The following is a 14,068-nucleotide window of genomic DNA, read 5'->3' as shown; positions in this document are numbered from 1 at the left end:
CGGCGGCTGCGGGCCGAGAAGCGACTGGCTGAGCCCAAGAGGTGGGACATGTTTGGAAGGAAGATCTTTTGGGCTCGTCCAAAGCCGCCTACCGATTCGGGCTGAGGAGGAGGCGACAGCGGCTGCGGCAACATCACCAAGCGGATCTCGAGTGCATGGAGCCGCCGGATCCTGGAGCAGGGAGGTCTGCGAAGGGCTGGCGGGGAGTCTTCGCCGCGGCGCAAAAAGACGCCGAGAAGACGCTGTGGAGGGGAGGAAAACCGCGCGCCGTGCCCGGGAGTTTTTTTCCAGCAACTCGCCAGCGAGGGGTTCACGTGCCGCCCAGGCGGCAGGAGGAGAAATCAAATTGCAAAAAGGATTATCGAAAAGGAGACTGCGAGGGGGGAGCGGGCTTCCCCCCTTCCTCCCTCCCTGCGATTTTTACCCCCAGCCTCCCCCCGTCTCTCCCTCGCCACCCCCGAGTCATCCTTCTGCTGCAGCAGCATCAGTAGTCCGAGCGCCAGCAAGGGCTGGTCAATCAAAACGTGATCAAACTGCAAGAGAGATCAGAGGGACAGTGGAAACGCGAGCCGGGGCGGAGGCCGGCAGGGAGGGGGGGCGTGTGTGGAGAGGAGAGTCATTCCCTCGCCTAATCTTTCCTTTCGCTCGCTCGCGCACACTCTGATCTGCTCTCCTCGGGGCTCTTCCAAAGACACCGCGCTGGAGCAGAAGGCGGAAAAGAGGATTGCGTTTTCTTCCATCCGCCCTCTCTCTCTCCCCCCCCCCCCCCGACAACCACTTCTTAAGGGTCTCATTTTTGTAATACTCGCGAGGTTGGATTAGCGTGCGTTGCCCGCCTGGCTTCCCCGCCTGGCTCTGGCGTGTGTGCGTGCAAGGAGCGGTGCGGCGGAGTGGGAGGAAGCGATGTCTAAGATCAGAGGGAAAGTTGTGCTTGTTCTTAGCTTTGTGCTCCTGACCGCTTTCCTTGCCGCGGTGAAAGGGCTGCCCGTGAGGAAACAGCGCGACCACCACAGCCCAAAGGAAAGGAACTATAAATTGGTGGAGGTGAGTGGAAGCCACGTATTGCCGCTTGTTTTAAAGAGTGGAAGGACCTTAATTAGGTGCTCATTGTTCATTTCGTCTCAAGCGTGTCTGTACTATTCGTGCCGGGTGCGGGTGCGCGCCTGCAGGACTTGGAGGGCGGCTAGACCCACTGGAGTGTTCGCTTCTGCGCCCTTCGGGCAATCAGATCTCCCAAACGATTGAAACCATGCCCTTTCTGCCCGGTCCAAAGACCCACGTTTGCACAACCAATTGGATCTCTTGTGCACATGTTCACTGTTCCTAGCTTTTGTAAACCGCTCAGAGAGCTTCTGCTATGGGGCAGTATATAAATGTAATAAATCAAATCAAATCTCGATTACGCAGATAAGTTCACCCTTAATACTTTTAACCACCCAGGGGGGTATACGGTTGTGGTGTGGCCAAAGGGATGGATTTTCCCCGCCCCTTTCTGTGCAGAACTTTGGGTAAAGGTGAAGGGTTTCAAATCAGCAACGATGATGAGAGGTGATGTGTATTTATTCATTGCATTTATATACCGCCCCATAGCCGAAGCTCCATAGCCACGATACAGAGCACCAGGCGGTGATGGTATGTGATAGTTGAGACCAGCGGGGCAACTCCGCTTCTAACTTCAGGTGGGCGCTCTCTCTCTCTCTCTCTCTCTCTCTCTCTCTCTCTCTCTCTCTCTCTCTCCCCCCCCCCCAAGAATCAAACCCATTTGGACTGGCGTTGGATTATTCTTCTACATTGCTGAAATATTTTTAAAAAGCAGTTTTAAATGAAAGTGCAATGGCAAGCACAATATCATTTTAAAGTTCTGTGGCAACGTCTAGTACAGTCTTCCCCAACCTGGTGCCCTACAGATGTTTTGAATTTTATCTCCCATCTGCCCCAGCCAGCATAGGCAGTGGTCAAGAATGCCAGGAGTTCTGAACTAAAAAATCTGGTGCGAATTAGGTTAGGTGTAATAAATGTGGATTTCAGTAAAAACTCCCAAAAGACTGTAAGTGAAAGAGATGGACTTTTGCTCCAGACCAGAAGTTTCTATAGTTCTCCTGACTGTGTAAATAGTACTAATTTAGGGCTTTGGGGCAATCTTAATCTCTGTTGCTAGATGTCCTTCTCGCTATCAGCCTCAGCTCCCTTCTGCAGTAATGAAATCGACTTCAGTGAAGCAATGGAGGGGAAAGTTCATTACTGGTTTTGACACTTTGCAAAATGTGTCATCTTGTTCTTGCATGGAGGATGGCATGAGCAGGACTTCTCAGCAAAGAATAGCTGGACCAAGTATTGCATTCTTAACGTTCTTGTCCTGGAAACTTGTGAGTTGTTTTCCTTCTGTGATTGCAGCTGAGCTGTATGGGTCATTCCACACATTTCTCAGGGCAAACACAGGTGTGTCAGAGAGTGTAAACTTAACAGGGCGCTGCAGCCATTCAAGACTCCCTAATAAGTGTACCTGTGCACCAGTGCACAGGTTTGCAAACACTTGTTTGTCCCATCACACCTACATGTTTAGGTCCCCTCCAGTTGTACTGTGTCTACAGATGTACAATTAAGACATTGTAGGGCCATTTCGTATATTGTGTTCTATGGTTTAGATCACTGCACAACAGCAGTAGTGTCTTGATTCATTAGCAGGAGTTCTCCAACACACACCTGAAAAGCTTTTTAAAGATTGTTATGTCCCAGTAATGGAGGATTAGGCCATCAGTGGCAACTACTTACAATGGATATATATCACTTCCAGATTCATAGGCACTATACCAGTTTCTGGGAAACACGAAGAGGAGGGTGATGTTGCCCTCATGTCCTGCTTCCCAGAGGCTGCCAATTATGGAAACAGAGGGATAGACTAGATTGTCCCTTGGTCTGATCCAGTAGGCTCTTACATCTGGCCCTCCTGCGAGTCTCCTGCAGTCCCATGTCCTGCGTAGACATGGGATAGTAGACTTTAAAGAGCTAGGTTGTTTTTGCTCAATCATTCTGTGTTGTGGGATTACCTTGCCGACCATCTTTCCTTGTGGATTACCAGGTAGGGAGGAATGTTAGGAGAATTGTCACAATAGACAAGACCAATGACCCAGCTTGGCATTTTCTGCCCTGACAGCAAACAACCAAATGCCCTAGGAAAGATCACAAGCAGGACACTTATTCATTAGTCACATGTAGTGATCGAGGGATATGTTACCTCCATTAATGTTTTTTTCAGATGCTGATTATTATTATTAAAGCCAATGATCCATGTATCGCAATATCTTGTGGCAGTGAATTCCATTGGTTCAGGGGAATTTCTTTGGACTGAAAATCTTTTATGAGTTGTAATCAATTTAGAACCCATCACTTTCTGGATGTAATTAGGATTGATAGCTGCTTTTACCACAGGTCGTATTGTCCATGTGCATGAGAGACCAAGTATGAGAACACAAGCTCATGTGTAGAAGGAGTAGATTATTTTACTTTATTTCTTTGTTAAATTTGTATCACACCTTTCCACCTAATGGTGCTTCAGGCAGCTAACAGCAATAAAAGAATAAATACAATGAAACAATAAAATACAATAAAGCAGCCATAAAATAAAATGCAAAGAAAAAAAACCCCATAAAAACAAGGCAGGAAAAACACGGCAATAAAACCGATAAAAATGACTTAAGCCAATTGCAATATATTTACAAAATGTCTTTGCCTGCCAGCAAAGAACCCATTAGGCAAGAAGAATTGGTTTTTGGAGCGTCCTGCAGCAGAATGGATTGTGCCAGCTCTGCTTCTAGCAGCTGCTGGTGTTTCACTGACTCCGTGCTCTGGCTGCTGCCGTCTTTCTGAGTGCTACTCTTCTTGAGCTCTTGCATTGTTGTTGCTGCTGTTATTGTTGTTGTTTTAATTATTGAGCATGGGTGTGGGTGTCTAGGTCTGTTTCTACTGTGTACATTGATGGTGCTATATAAATAATAATAATAATGTTTCTACTGTGGCCATTCAGATGTGATGCATGTGCAAAAACATAGAGGAGCACATAGGAACATGCCAGAGTAGTAGCCTACAGCAGGGTTGAGTGCAGGGGCAGAATGCTGTGGTGGCCTATAGGGCTGTGGCAGTGCTGCTAGATACTTAAAATAAACAAGAGTCCTGTAGCACTATTTCTAGATCAACACGCTCGATGTAGCATGAGTCTACTTCTGGGATGGGGAACTTGTGGCCCTTCTGATGTTGGACTGCAAATTCCTACCATCTCTCACCATTGGCTAAGCTGGCTGGGGCTGATGGCTGTTGGAGTCCAGCAGTAGTATCTGGAGGGCCACTCATCCCCCTCCCCGCTGGTCTATGCATGACGCGTGATCCTCATGAAAAGCAGGAGATAGCAGAGAGTGGTGTTTCTCCCCCGGCCTCCTGCTCCCCTTCGCATGTCGTAGCTTTGTTTACAACTTCCTAGCAGCAAGGGCTGTTTACAGTGGACCTGGCTGGCTCGGGAGATGGTGGGCTCTTCTTTGCTGGAGGTATTTAAGCGAAGCTGGATGCTCATTTGTCAAGGATGCTGTAATATAGCCTTCCCCAGCCTAGTGCCCTCCAGATGTTTTGGACTACAACTCCCATCAGTGCTGGCAACCGTAGCCAATGGTCAGGAACATAAGAACAGCCATGCCGGATCAAACCAAGGGTCCATCTAGTCCAGCATTCTGGTCACACAATAGTCAACCTGCTGTCATCCAGGAACCCACTAGCAGGACACAGGTGCAACAGGCTAACGGCACCCTCCTGCCCATATTCCCTAGCAACTGGTGTATATAGGCTTACTGCCTCTGATACTGGAGTTGCTGGGAATGCTGGGAGTTGTAATGTAAAACATCTCGAAAGTACCAGGGCTAGGGAACTCCTCATAATTGAATATTGCATTTAAGCAGTGGAGGCTGGTGGCTCTGATGTCAGTGGGGATGATCAGTCCAAACTCTAAAGGAGCTATCCAAAGTGTGGAACAAGTTGAACAGATCCTTTAGAGTTCTGACTGAAAACCAAAGTGGATTCACCTCTCCACTGATATCAGAGGCATAGCTTCTGCTGCATTGTAGATCCTTCATTTGAACAGGGGGTTGGACTAGATGACCTCATGGTTCATTCCAACAGTCCTCCTATGATTCCAGCTATTTTGTGTCAGTCTGACCTATGTCTAAATAAAATATATAGATACAATCAATCTTTAAGGTGCTACAAGACCTTTGTTTAGTTGCAACTGGTTAATATGCCCCCCACCCCTAATATGTGTCTAAGGGTCAAACTAGACTAGGCTCTATTCATGCAATTAGTAATCATGTGAATGGCTTTCTAAAAATCACCTGTAGGTGTGGCTCTGTGATCCAGATCAAAACAAAGAGGGAGAATGTTTTCAGGATTCCGTAAACAATTTTGTTCATGAAAAGTCATTGGCACGAATGGGACCTTTTCTTCCAGTGGAAATAGCAGGTGCAGGCATAGGAAGGGTTAAAGGCCTCCCACCCCTAATCCCTACACCAGGGTCCTGATCCAGATCTTGGGCCCTATGCTTGCTACTTTGGCCCACTGCCTTTTTGACTTATCCCATCTTTTCACTGTCTTCCTATTAGTATTGCTCTTAAGTCCACTGAGATGGGGCCTAACTTCTGTCTTCACTATAAATTACGTAGTATATTGCTGTAAGTATTTTTAAAAATAATAATAATGGAGCCACACTGAGTCCTAAGGGGCATGGGATTAAACCAGGGAATTAATGGGAAAACTACTGCAGGAAGGGGTCAAAGATAAGCAGTACAGGGGGGAGACCAAGACCTTTAAAAAAGAGAGAAAGATAAAATCCTCATTGACTCTTGAATGGCTGAACCATTTTAAATTAGGTTCTTCACTAGGAAAATGAAAGGTTTCTTGACCTTATGCAATACCTCTAAAACCAGGTAGAAAGAATGTACCTGCATTCTGAATGTCACAGGAAAGATTAGGGAGTGATATGTCTAGCTTAATTTTAGGTGGCTATTTTGCCATCTGTAGCCCCCAGCTCGTTTTGTGCTACAGTGAGCCAGTGTGGTGTAGGGGTTAAGGTGTTGGACTGGGAGTCGGGAGATCTGGGTTCTAGTCCCCACTCGGCCATGGAAACTCACTGGGTGACTTTGGGCCAGTCACAGACTCTCAGCCCAACCTACCTCACAGGGTTGTTGCTGTGAGGATAACATGGAGAGGAGGAGGATTATGTATGACGCCTTGGGTTCCTGGGAGGAAAAAAGGCGAGATATAAATATAATAAATAAATAAATAAATAAATACAGCTTCAGGTATGAAGAACTTCCCTTCTCCTCAAATTTCCCTGGCCCCTGGTGATGCTTTATGAGCACATGCTGCTTATGTCAAATGCATCAGTTAGTTACACAGAGCGTCACATGAGGAGAAATCGCGTTTCCTTACTGTCACTCACATTTCCTTACCTTCGCTTCTCCGCCCCACTTTTGTCCCTCATTACTTCCTCATTCTGCCCGGAGGGGAAAGAGGAAGTAAACAAAGACCATGTTGCCCATTCAGGGGCTGTTTTCATCGTGCTGCTTTTCCTGCACACAGCAGGAGATCGCAGCACATTCCATTTTTTAAAAGGTCAGATTTAAAAGGGTCCATTTTGCGACGGAAAAACAAGTGAAGGGAGCGGGAGGTGGACCTAGTCATCTAAAGGGCCCATGGACATCCGTAAGTGGGCAGTAGCAAGCCTGCGATAAAATGCTCATCTGATGAACCTCTTAGTTAGCTAAAGCATTTTACCCTGCTCTCCAGCTGATGAAGCCTCCTAGTGGCCCAGGAAACAAGGCTGGCCCATGCCCACAGGCTTACAGTCCAACAGGCACAAGGGAAAATTGAAAGAAGAATAACATAGGCTATGCCACCATTTGTTAGCAATTGAATAGTAGCTCTTACAAAGTTTAGGGGCAGCAGGAGACTGATGGAGCTGGTCTTTCACTGATGCTTCTCAACTTCCTCTGCTGCCTCTTGATAGAATAGTTGGTGCCTGTGGAGGGAGGAGCCCGATGGAGCTAGGAGGAGCCAATGAAGTGGCTTCTTTGGCCACAGCTTCTGAATTTTCCAGTGGAGGCTGGTGGATTTGGTGATAGTGGGGTCATGAATCTGCTCTGGGTTTCAGTCAGAGCTCTAAAGGAGCTATCCAAGGTGTTCTGCAACATAGACCCTATTCAGACAACACGCTAAGCCACGGTGGTTAAGCATTTTGAGCTAAACATAGCTTAGCATTTTGTGTGAACCATGACTTAGCATGTCATGTGAATCATTCCTAAGCATGGTGGCTACATAACCATAGTTTAAACACCTTCACTAGCCATTTGCTACCAAAGAGTTAGCAGCCTAACCATGGCTTAGCATGGGTCCCACCCTAGACTGGAGCAAGAGAAATATATTTGCCCCATCATCTCTGCGACAGTCCTTCAGGTATTTGAAGATGGCAAACATGGTGCCTCTTAATCATCTTCTCTCCAGGCTAAACAGCCCAGCTCCTTTAGCCTTTTCTCATAGGAATTGGGTCTCCAGGCCTCTCGCCATCTTGGTTGCCCTCTTCTGGACACGTTCCAGTTTGTGATATCACCACAGCACCCTACACACAGCTTGATGCTAACTGTGTTGGGTTGTGAGGTTTCATGTGGATAGCACTGAGGCCTCCTGAGTATTTCACTGCATTGTTACATCGTAGTTCCTGGAAGGACTGACTAGAGCAGCTTTCCCCAACCTGGTGCCTTCCAGATGTGTGGGACTACAACTCCCAGCATCCTCCAGCTGGCTGGGAGTTATAGGCCCACACATCTGGGGGGCACCAGGTTGGGGAAGGCTGAGGTAGAATAACTTGGACGAAAGGATAACGCACGAACTAAAGAGTTTTACAGGGCTTTCCGCATTACATCAGAGCTGCTGCTGCTGGGACAAGTTCCGCTTAGCGTCATCTCTGCCCTGATTGCCCTCGCAAGGTTTATTTTCTCTTCAATTTTGTGGCCGGGGATGAAGGCAGCCTAGTCCCTTCCTGGGAGCCCATCTGTCTCCTGCTGCTTATTCCTGACCTACAAGCGTCATTCTCCCCCTTCTTGACGTCTGTTCTCGTCTTGGTAGCAGATAATTGTCCTGTCACAGACAGTGGGTAAATGATGGCTCCAGGTGGGGGCTGCAGAGAGGTTGGAGGGGGGGCAGTGGCTCTTGTGCCTTTGCTGAGCACAAGGGAAGAGGAGGAGGCTATGTTTTCTTGTGTGTGTGTGTGTGTGTGTGTGTGTGTGTGTGTGTGTGTGTGTGTGTGTAATGCATGCCCCACCGTGGGCGGCTTTGGCCTGTGTCTTGCTGCCGGAGTCACTTTGCCTGCAGATGTGCTTTTTACCTTTTAATTTTCTTCAGCAACTAAGCACTCTCGTCTCATGCTTTGTCCTTGGCTGAGGTCAGATTTGTGGGACGCAAAACATGCACTGAAGCACCAGGGATTTATGGTTGCACAAGGAGGTGCTTTACTCCTTCATAGCAGGTTTTGCCCTCCGTTTGAGAAGTACCAAATTATCTTAATCAAAAGGGGGGGAGGAATCGCTTGCCTTGTGGAAGAGGGTCAAGGAAAGGCCTGAAACAGTGGAAGAATTAGCTGGGAAGAGAAGGATGGGTTGGACAGACAGGCAGTGGTCATTTCATCCTTTTTTTTACTGGACAAATAAGTCTGTCAGCTGTTCTCTTGGGGAAACCAAAGAGGTTCCCATAAAAGACACCTGTCAGGAGAAGAGCTGGTATATTCCTCACCTATCCACGTACTGGGGGGACCATTTTAGTAGCATTTTGATTCCTGAGATGGAACAGTAAATGCTGCTCCATGTATACCTCCTAAGGCTGCTCTACTTATTTTGGCACCCTGGGACAGAAAATCCTACAAGCACCTCAATCTGGGGATAAACAATGACAAAGTTAACAATGGCTATCCTTTCCTGACACCCAAAATCAGCCGCCTCACTCTCGGAAATGGTAGGGCCACTCCTGTGGGATGGTTCTAGGGAAAATGTAAGATAGTGGGAGTAATGAAAGAGATACAAATTAAACCAAGGAGATAATTTTCAACAACAAAAGTACTTTGCCACTTTTCTCCCTCACCCCCACCTCCAAACACAGCAACTAGAGAAAAGGAGAAATCCTGAAGTAAACGCAGATTACTTTCTAGAGACCTCCATTGGCTGGAGCTGTTGTGACATCACAGAAATCGATCGTTCAGAGAAATGTGTCCCACTCTTGCTATTGCTGAGCTGTTATTTCAACAGCATCACAGCACCAACATCTATTGGGATTTTTATCAATCTTGAACCATCTGTTGGCATTTGTGTTGCTGGTTTAGATGTTACCCTCCTCTAGCCAGAAATCCAGGGTTGGCATTTAGCTTGTATTTTGTTTGTTTTTTAACGTCATGGATCCGTAGTGAGAAGACACTGTGCTTTATTAAATTTCTGTCTCTCGTGTAAAACTGCCAAAGCCACAGAAGTTGTATCAGAGGAGGGGAGGCAGGAAGGGTGACAACTTTAATTCAAAGAAAAAATAATACAGCTCAGAAGAGGAAACAGTGTGCGTGTGGCGAGCATGTGCACCTGTTCAAATGTTAAAGGTATAGGAGCCCTTGCCTCTTAAGAAGCTGGCAACCCACCTTCACGCTCCTTTGTGCTCAATTCACTCACCCCTGTATGCCCAAGGCAGCGCAACAATATGGATAAAAGGACCCTCTGCATAGCTCATGGTTTGCTAATTATCCACAGCTGCTTCGGCTGCCCCTTACAGGCTGCTGCTCTAGGCAAGCATCCATCTTGACCAACTGGTGGGGAGGAAGGGAGCGAGCAGAGCCTCGGATGTTCTCAAGGCAACAGGCGCATTCAGTGTCATAACCCAGAGGGCACCAGGTGCAGGCCTCTGTGCAATGTCTTCCCCAAGATAAGAGCTTGCACAGATGTCTTAAGCTCACATCTGCTTCTCCCGGGCCCCTCTCCTCGTTCGGCCAGAGCTGTGGCTGCATGACGTGGCCAAGCCAGCTGCTCCTCACATCTATACTCTTGTCAAAAGAGGCAGCTTAGCCTTTTCATTCCCAGGATGCGTAGATCAGGGTATGCCCAAGAGATTGCTTGCCTGGAACCTGACACTTGAATGTGCCCTGCTGCTGAAAGCCTGTGAGGCGGCCGCGTCGGTTGTGCTTTGCAGCTGCATTTCGACACGGCGTGCGTGACGCGCCTCTTCTGGTTTTCTGTCAAGCAGCTGTGCGCAGGTGGTGGAGCTTGCATTCTTCAGTTACCGGGGTGCACGAGCACAGGGAATTGGGAAGGCCTGATCTGCCATTTCTAACCTTTACAGTCATCAAGGGACTTTTCCAGCTGCGGAAAGAGGGCAGGGCCAGGGTTGAGCCAACTTGATGCTGTTGCCCCGTTGAAGGGGCATTGCTCTGAACTGCCTGTCAAACCTTTAATACAAGTTCCTCGAAAACAGCTGTTACTGGTCCTGCTAAGCATCCAGATGCAGAAAATTCCATAGATTTTGAAGCCACAGGAAGGGTCAGTTCTGAGGGCGGAGGCAGGAGATGACACTATTTTTTTGGTGGAAAGGCAGGATATAAGTAAATAAAATAAGTGTGTGTATGAGAGAGAGAGGGAGAGTTTCAATTAGGACTGTGGAATGAAGAAAGACTGCATTGATAGACACACAGGGAAGAAAGTGAAAAGCCTAAGGAAGGGGGGAGGAAAGTTTGAAATGGCCCTCTGCCTTCTCCCATCCATCCAGTCAATTTATTTATTTATTTATTACATTTTTATTCCGCCCAATAGCCGAAGCTCTCTGGGCGGTTCAAAAAATTAAAACCATGAAGAGCATAAAAACAACCAACAATCTAAAAACACAAATACAAAATACAATATAATTGTAATTTACAAGGCCAAATTCCTGTTTACGGTTCTTAAAAATAAAATAAAAAATCCACACTATCTACATGTAATTGGAATGAAGAAAGAGCTTGTTGAGTGGGAAGATATTTGGAAGTAATACATCCACAGGGTGAGGAATGGATTCTGAGGTTTCAGAGGTTCTTTAGCTGCTTGGGTTTCAGCAAGAGCATCGGCCTGGAAATGGGGAGCAAGAGAGACTGCATGGGGAGGCAGCTTTGCACCTGCAGCGGGAGGGAGACAAATTGAACAGTGCTGAGAGGAATTGAAACTACTGTGGCCAGGCCTCTCTTCCAGCCCACCACCAATCCTTTCTGAAAGGGAATGCAACGGAGAGGAAAGAGAAGAAACCCTTGCTCACGCCATTGAGAACTAGAGAACACAGCTGCAGGAGCCCTGCCCTCTTTTGAATGTGGTCAAGAGGGCAGGCTCCTGCAGCTTTAACTGTTGTGATGAAGAGGGAATTTCACCAGGTGCTGCATGCATACAAATGACCCCTGCTGAAATTCCCTTTCCAATGCAACTGTTAAAGATACAGGAGCCCTGTCCTCCTTTCCATATGGTCACCCTAGTGTGGAGCAGCTTCCCCAATCAAAACAATTACAACTAATATTGAGGCCTGTTCTCAGTGGTTGGTTGGAACTGTATTAATCCAGTGACGGGCACAGTGCCAACTTAGTGGTGACCCACTAAGGAGCTGATCCTGATCCTGAACTGGGGAGAGTTCTGATTTTGTAATAGCTGTACTGTGGGTCTCTGTTATGACTAGTATCACTTCTGCTGCTCTCCAGAGCAATCCTATACTGTAGGGTCACTAGCATGGCCAGATGTGAAAAAGGACAGGTATCCTGCATTTTTAACAGTTGTACAGAAAAGGGGATTCCAGCAGGCATCATGGAACCCCTGGGGCATGTGGGGTTCAATGGCACCAATATGCTGAAGACACACAACGCTATCGCTTCTTTCCATTAAAATCCAAGGAAGCTGTTCAAGTTCTAAAACAGATGTCTGTAATAGACTGGATGAGGGCAACCTTGCAAAACCCAGGTTCATAGTTTGGCTGTATTCCTGGATTCAGCCCTGCACTTGGATACCCAGGTTTTCCTGTTGACCCGGAGTATTTTTGCACTGCTGTGGTTAGTTTATCAACTGTGTGCATTCCTGGAAATGTCAGATCTGGACATGGCATATGCCTTAGTTTCGTCCTGTTTGGACTATTAAACACGTTCTACATGGGACTGCTTTTGAATCCTACGGGGGTGGGAGACATAAACTTTGAGGCAACAATGGATAAAAGCTTATGCACCATAACACAGAACAGCTCCAATAGCGCCCCAAAATAGTGTTCACAACAATGTCGGAATGAAGCCAGACTGCAAAGCACATGGTCTTCGATGCCTATATACTAATGCCCAGAGTATGGGAAACAAATAGAACGAACTTGAACTCTTATTACATGAAGGCAAATACGACTTGATAGGTATTACTGAAACTTGGTGGGATGACTCCCATGACTGGAATATAGCAATTGAAGGATATAACTTGTTCAAAAAGAACAGAAGAAATAGAAAGGGAGGTGGAGTTGCACTATATGTTAAAAAAATACCTATGCCTGCACAGAAATACAGGCGAATGAGACTGGGAGTCCCATTGAGAGCATCTGTATTAAAACAAATAGGGCAAGGAATAAAAAGAACATGGTAATTGGAGTCTACTACTGACCACCCAATCAAGGGGAAGACAAGGATGAAACTTTTGAGAAACAAATTACCAGTGTTTCAAGGAAGGCTGCCCCGATATCTGTTGGGTGACAAATTCTGCCAAAAGTGGCCTTTCCAAGAAATTCCTGACGTGTGGGTGATTTATTTATTTATTTATCACATTTCTATACTGCCCAATAGCTCTCTGGGCGGTTCACAAAAATTAAAACCATTCAAAGTATAAAACCATAGTATAAAATACAATATAAAAGCTCAACCAGATAAAAACAGCAGCAATACAAAATTACAAATTTAAAACACCAAGTTAAAATTTATTTATAGACTGTTAAAATGCTGGGAGAATAAAAAAGTCTTCACCTGGCATCTAAAGGCATATAATGTGATAACTTTCTCCTACAGAAAGTAGAGGAAGGAACTAGAGGACCAGCTATCCTTGACTTGATACTGACCAATAGGGATGGCCTAGTGGATAAAGTGGCAGTTACAGGAACTCTGGGGAAAGTCACCACGTCATACTTGAGTTTTTGATTTTAAAGGAAGCAAAAGCTGAGTATAACCATACACATATTTTGGATTTTAGTAAAGGTGATTTTAATAAACTCAGACCTATGATAAGTAAGGTCCCATGGCAATTGACCCTAATGAGAAAAGGAGTGCAAGATGGGTGGGATTTTTTTAAAAAAAAAGGAAATTTATTATTATTTATCTCTTTCTTGCTCATGGCATTTTTTCTAGACAGACATGATGGGCTTTGCCAAGTCATGCTGTCGTTTACAGATTTAAGAGTTTCCTGACAATTGAGCATGTTTTAATTATGATTGCTTCCTGGATGTTGGTGTGAATGTATTTTGGTAGGCCCAGTTTCTGAAGGTTTTCTATATAGTTTGTTGATGTGATGCCAGTGACTGTGACAAATGGAATAATTGTGACCTTTTCCTGTTGCCATAGTTCTTTGACTTCAATGGCCAGTGGTGTATATTTTTCTCCCTTTTCCTCTTCCTTTTCAACAACATTTTTGTCATTTGGTATTGTTATGTCGATGAGGTATGTGTGTTTTTCTTTTTTGTTTATGCCATTATGTCTGGTCGGTTGCAGGGTATTGTTTTGTCTGTATGAATTGTTCTGTCCCAGTATATTTCATGATCTGCGTTTTCCAAGATTGTTTCAGGTGAGTAAGTATAGTATGGTGTAGGTTGTTTGATTAGGTCGAATTTGATGGACAGTTGTTGAATTATTTTTGCAGCTGTATTGTCTCTGTGTGTATAGTCCATTCCTGCCAGAATTTTACATCCTCCTATTACATGGTCTATTGTTTCTTGGAATTGATGGTATTACTATTATTATTTCTACTATTACTATTAT

General features: G+C 45.9%; 1 protein-coding gene across 1 annotated transcript in view; it reads left to right on the top strand.

Annotated features, from left to right (window-relative positions):
- The first annotated feature begins 995 nt into the window (after nucleotides 1-995).
- Nucleotides 996-14,068, top strand: part of ISM2 (isthmin 2) — a 29,655-nt gene continuing 16,582 nt past the window's right edge. The window contains exon 1 of the mRNA XM_063118920.1: nucleotides 996-1,044. The gene's annotated coding sequence lies outside the window, so the exon portion shown is untranslated. The remainder of the gene's footprint in view (nucleotides 1,045-14,068) is intronic.

The sequence above is a fragment of the Elgaria multicarinata genome, chromosome 2 (genome assembly GCF_023053635.1).
Source record: "Elgaria multicarinata webbii isolate HBS135686 ecotype San Diego chromosome 2, rElgMul1.1.pri, whole genome shotgun sequence".
Lineage (NCBI taxonomy): Eukaryota > Metazoa > Chordata > Lepidosauria > Squamata > Anguidae > Elgaria > Elgaria multicarinata.
Note: the sequence above shows the minus strand (reverse complement) of the source record. Positions and strands in the feature narration are given on the sequence as shown.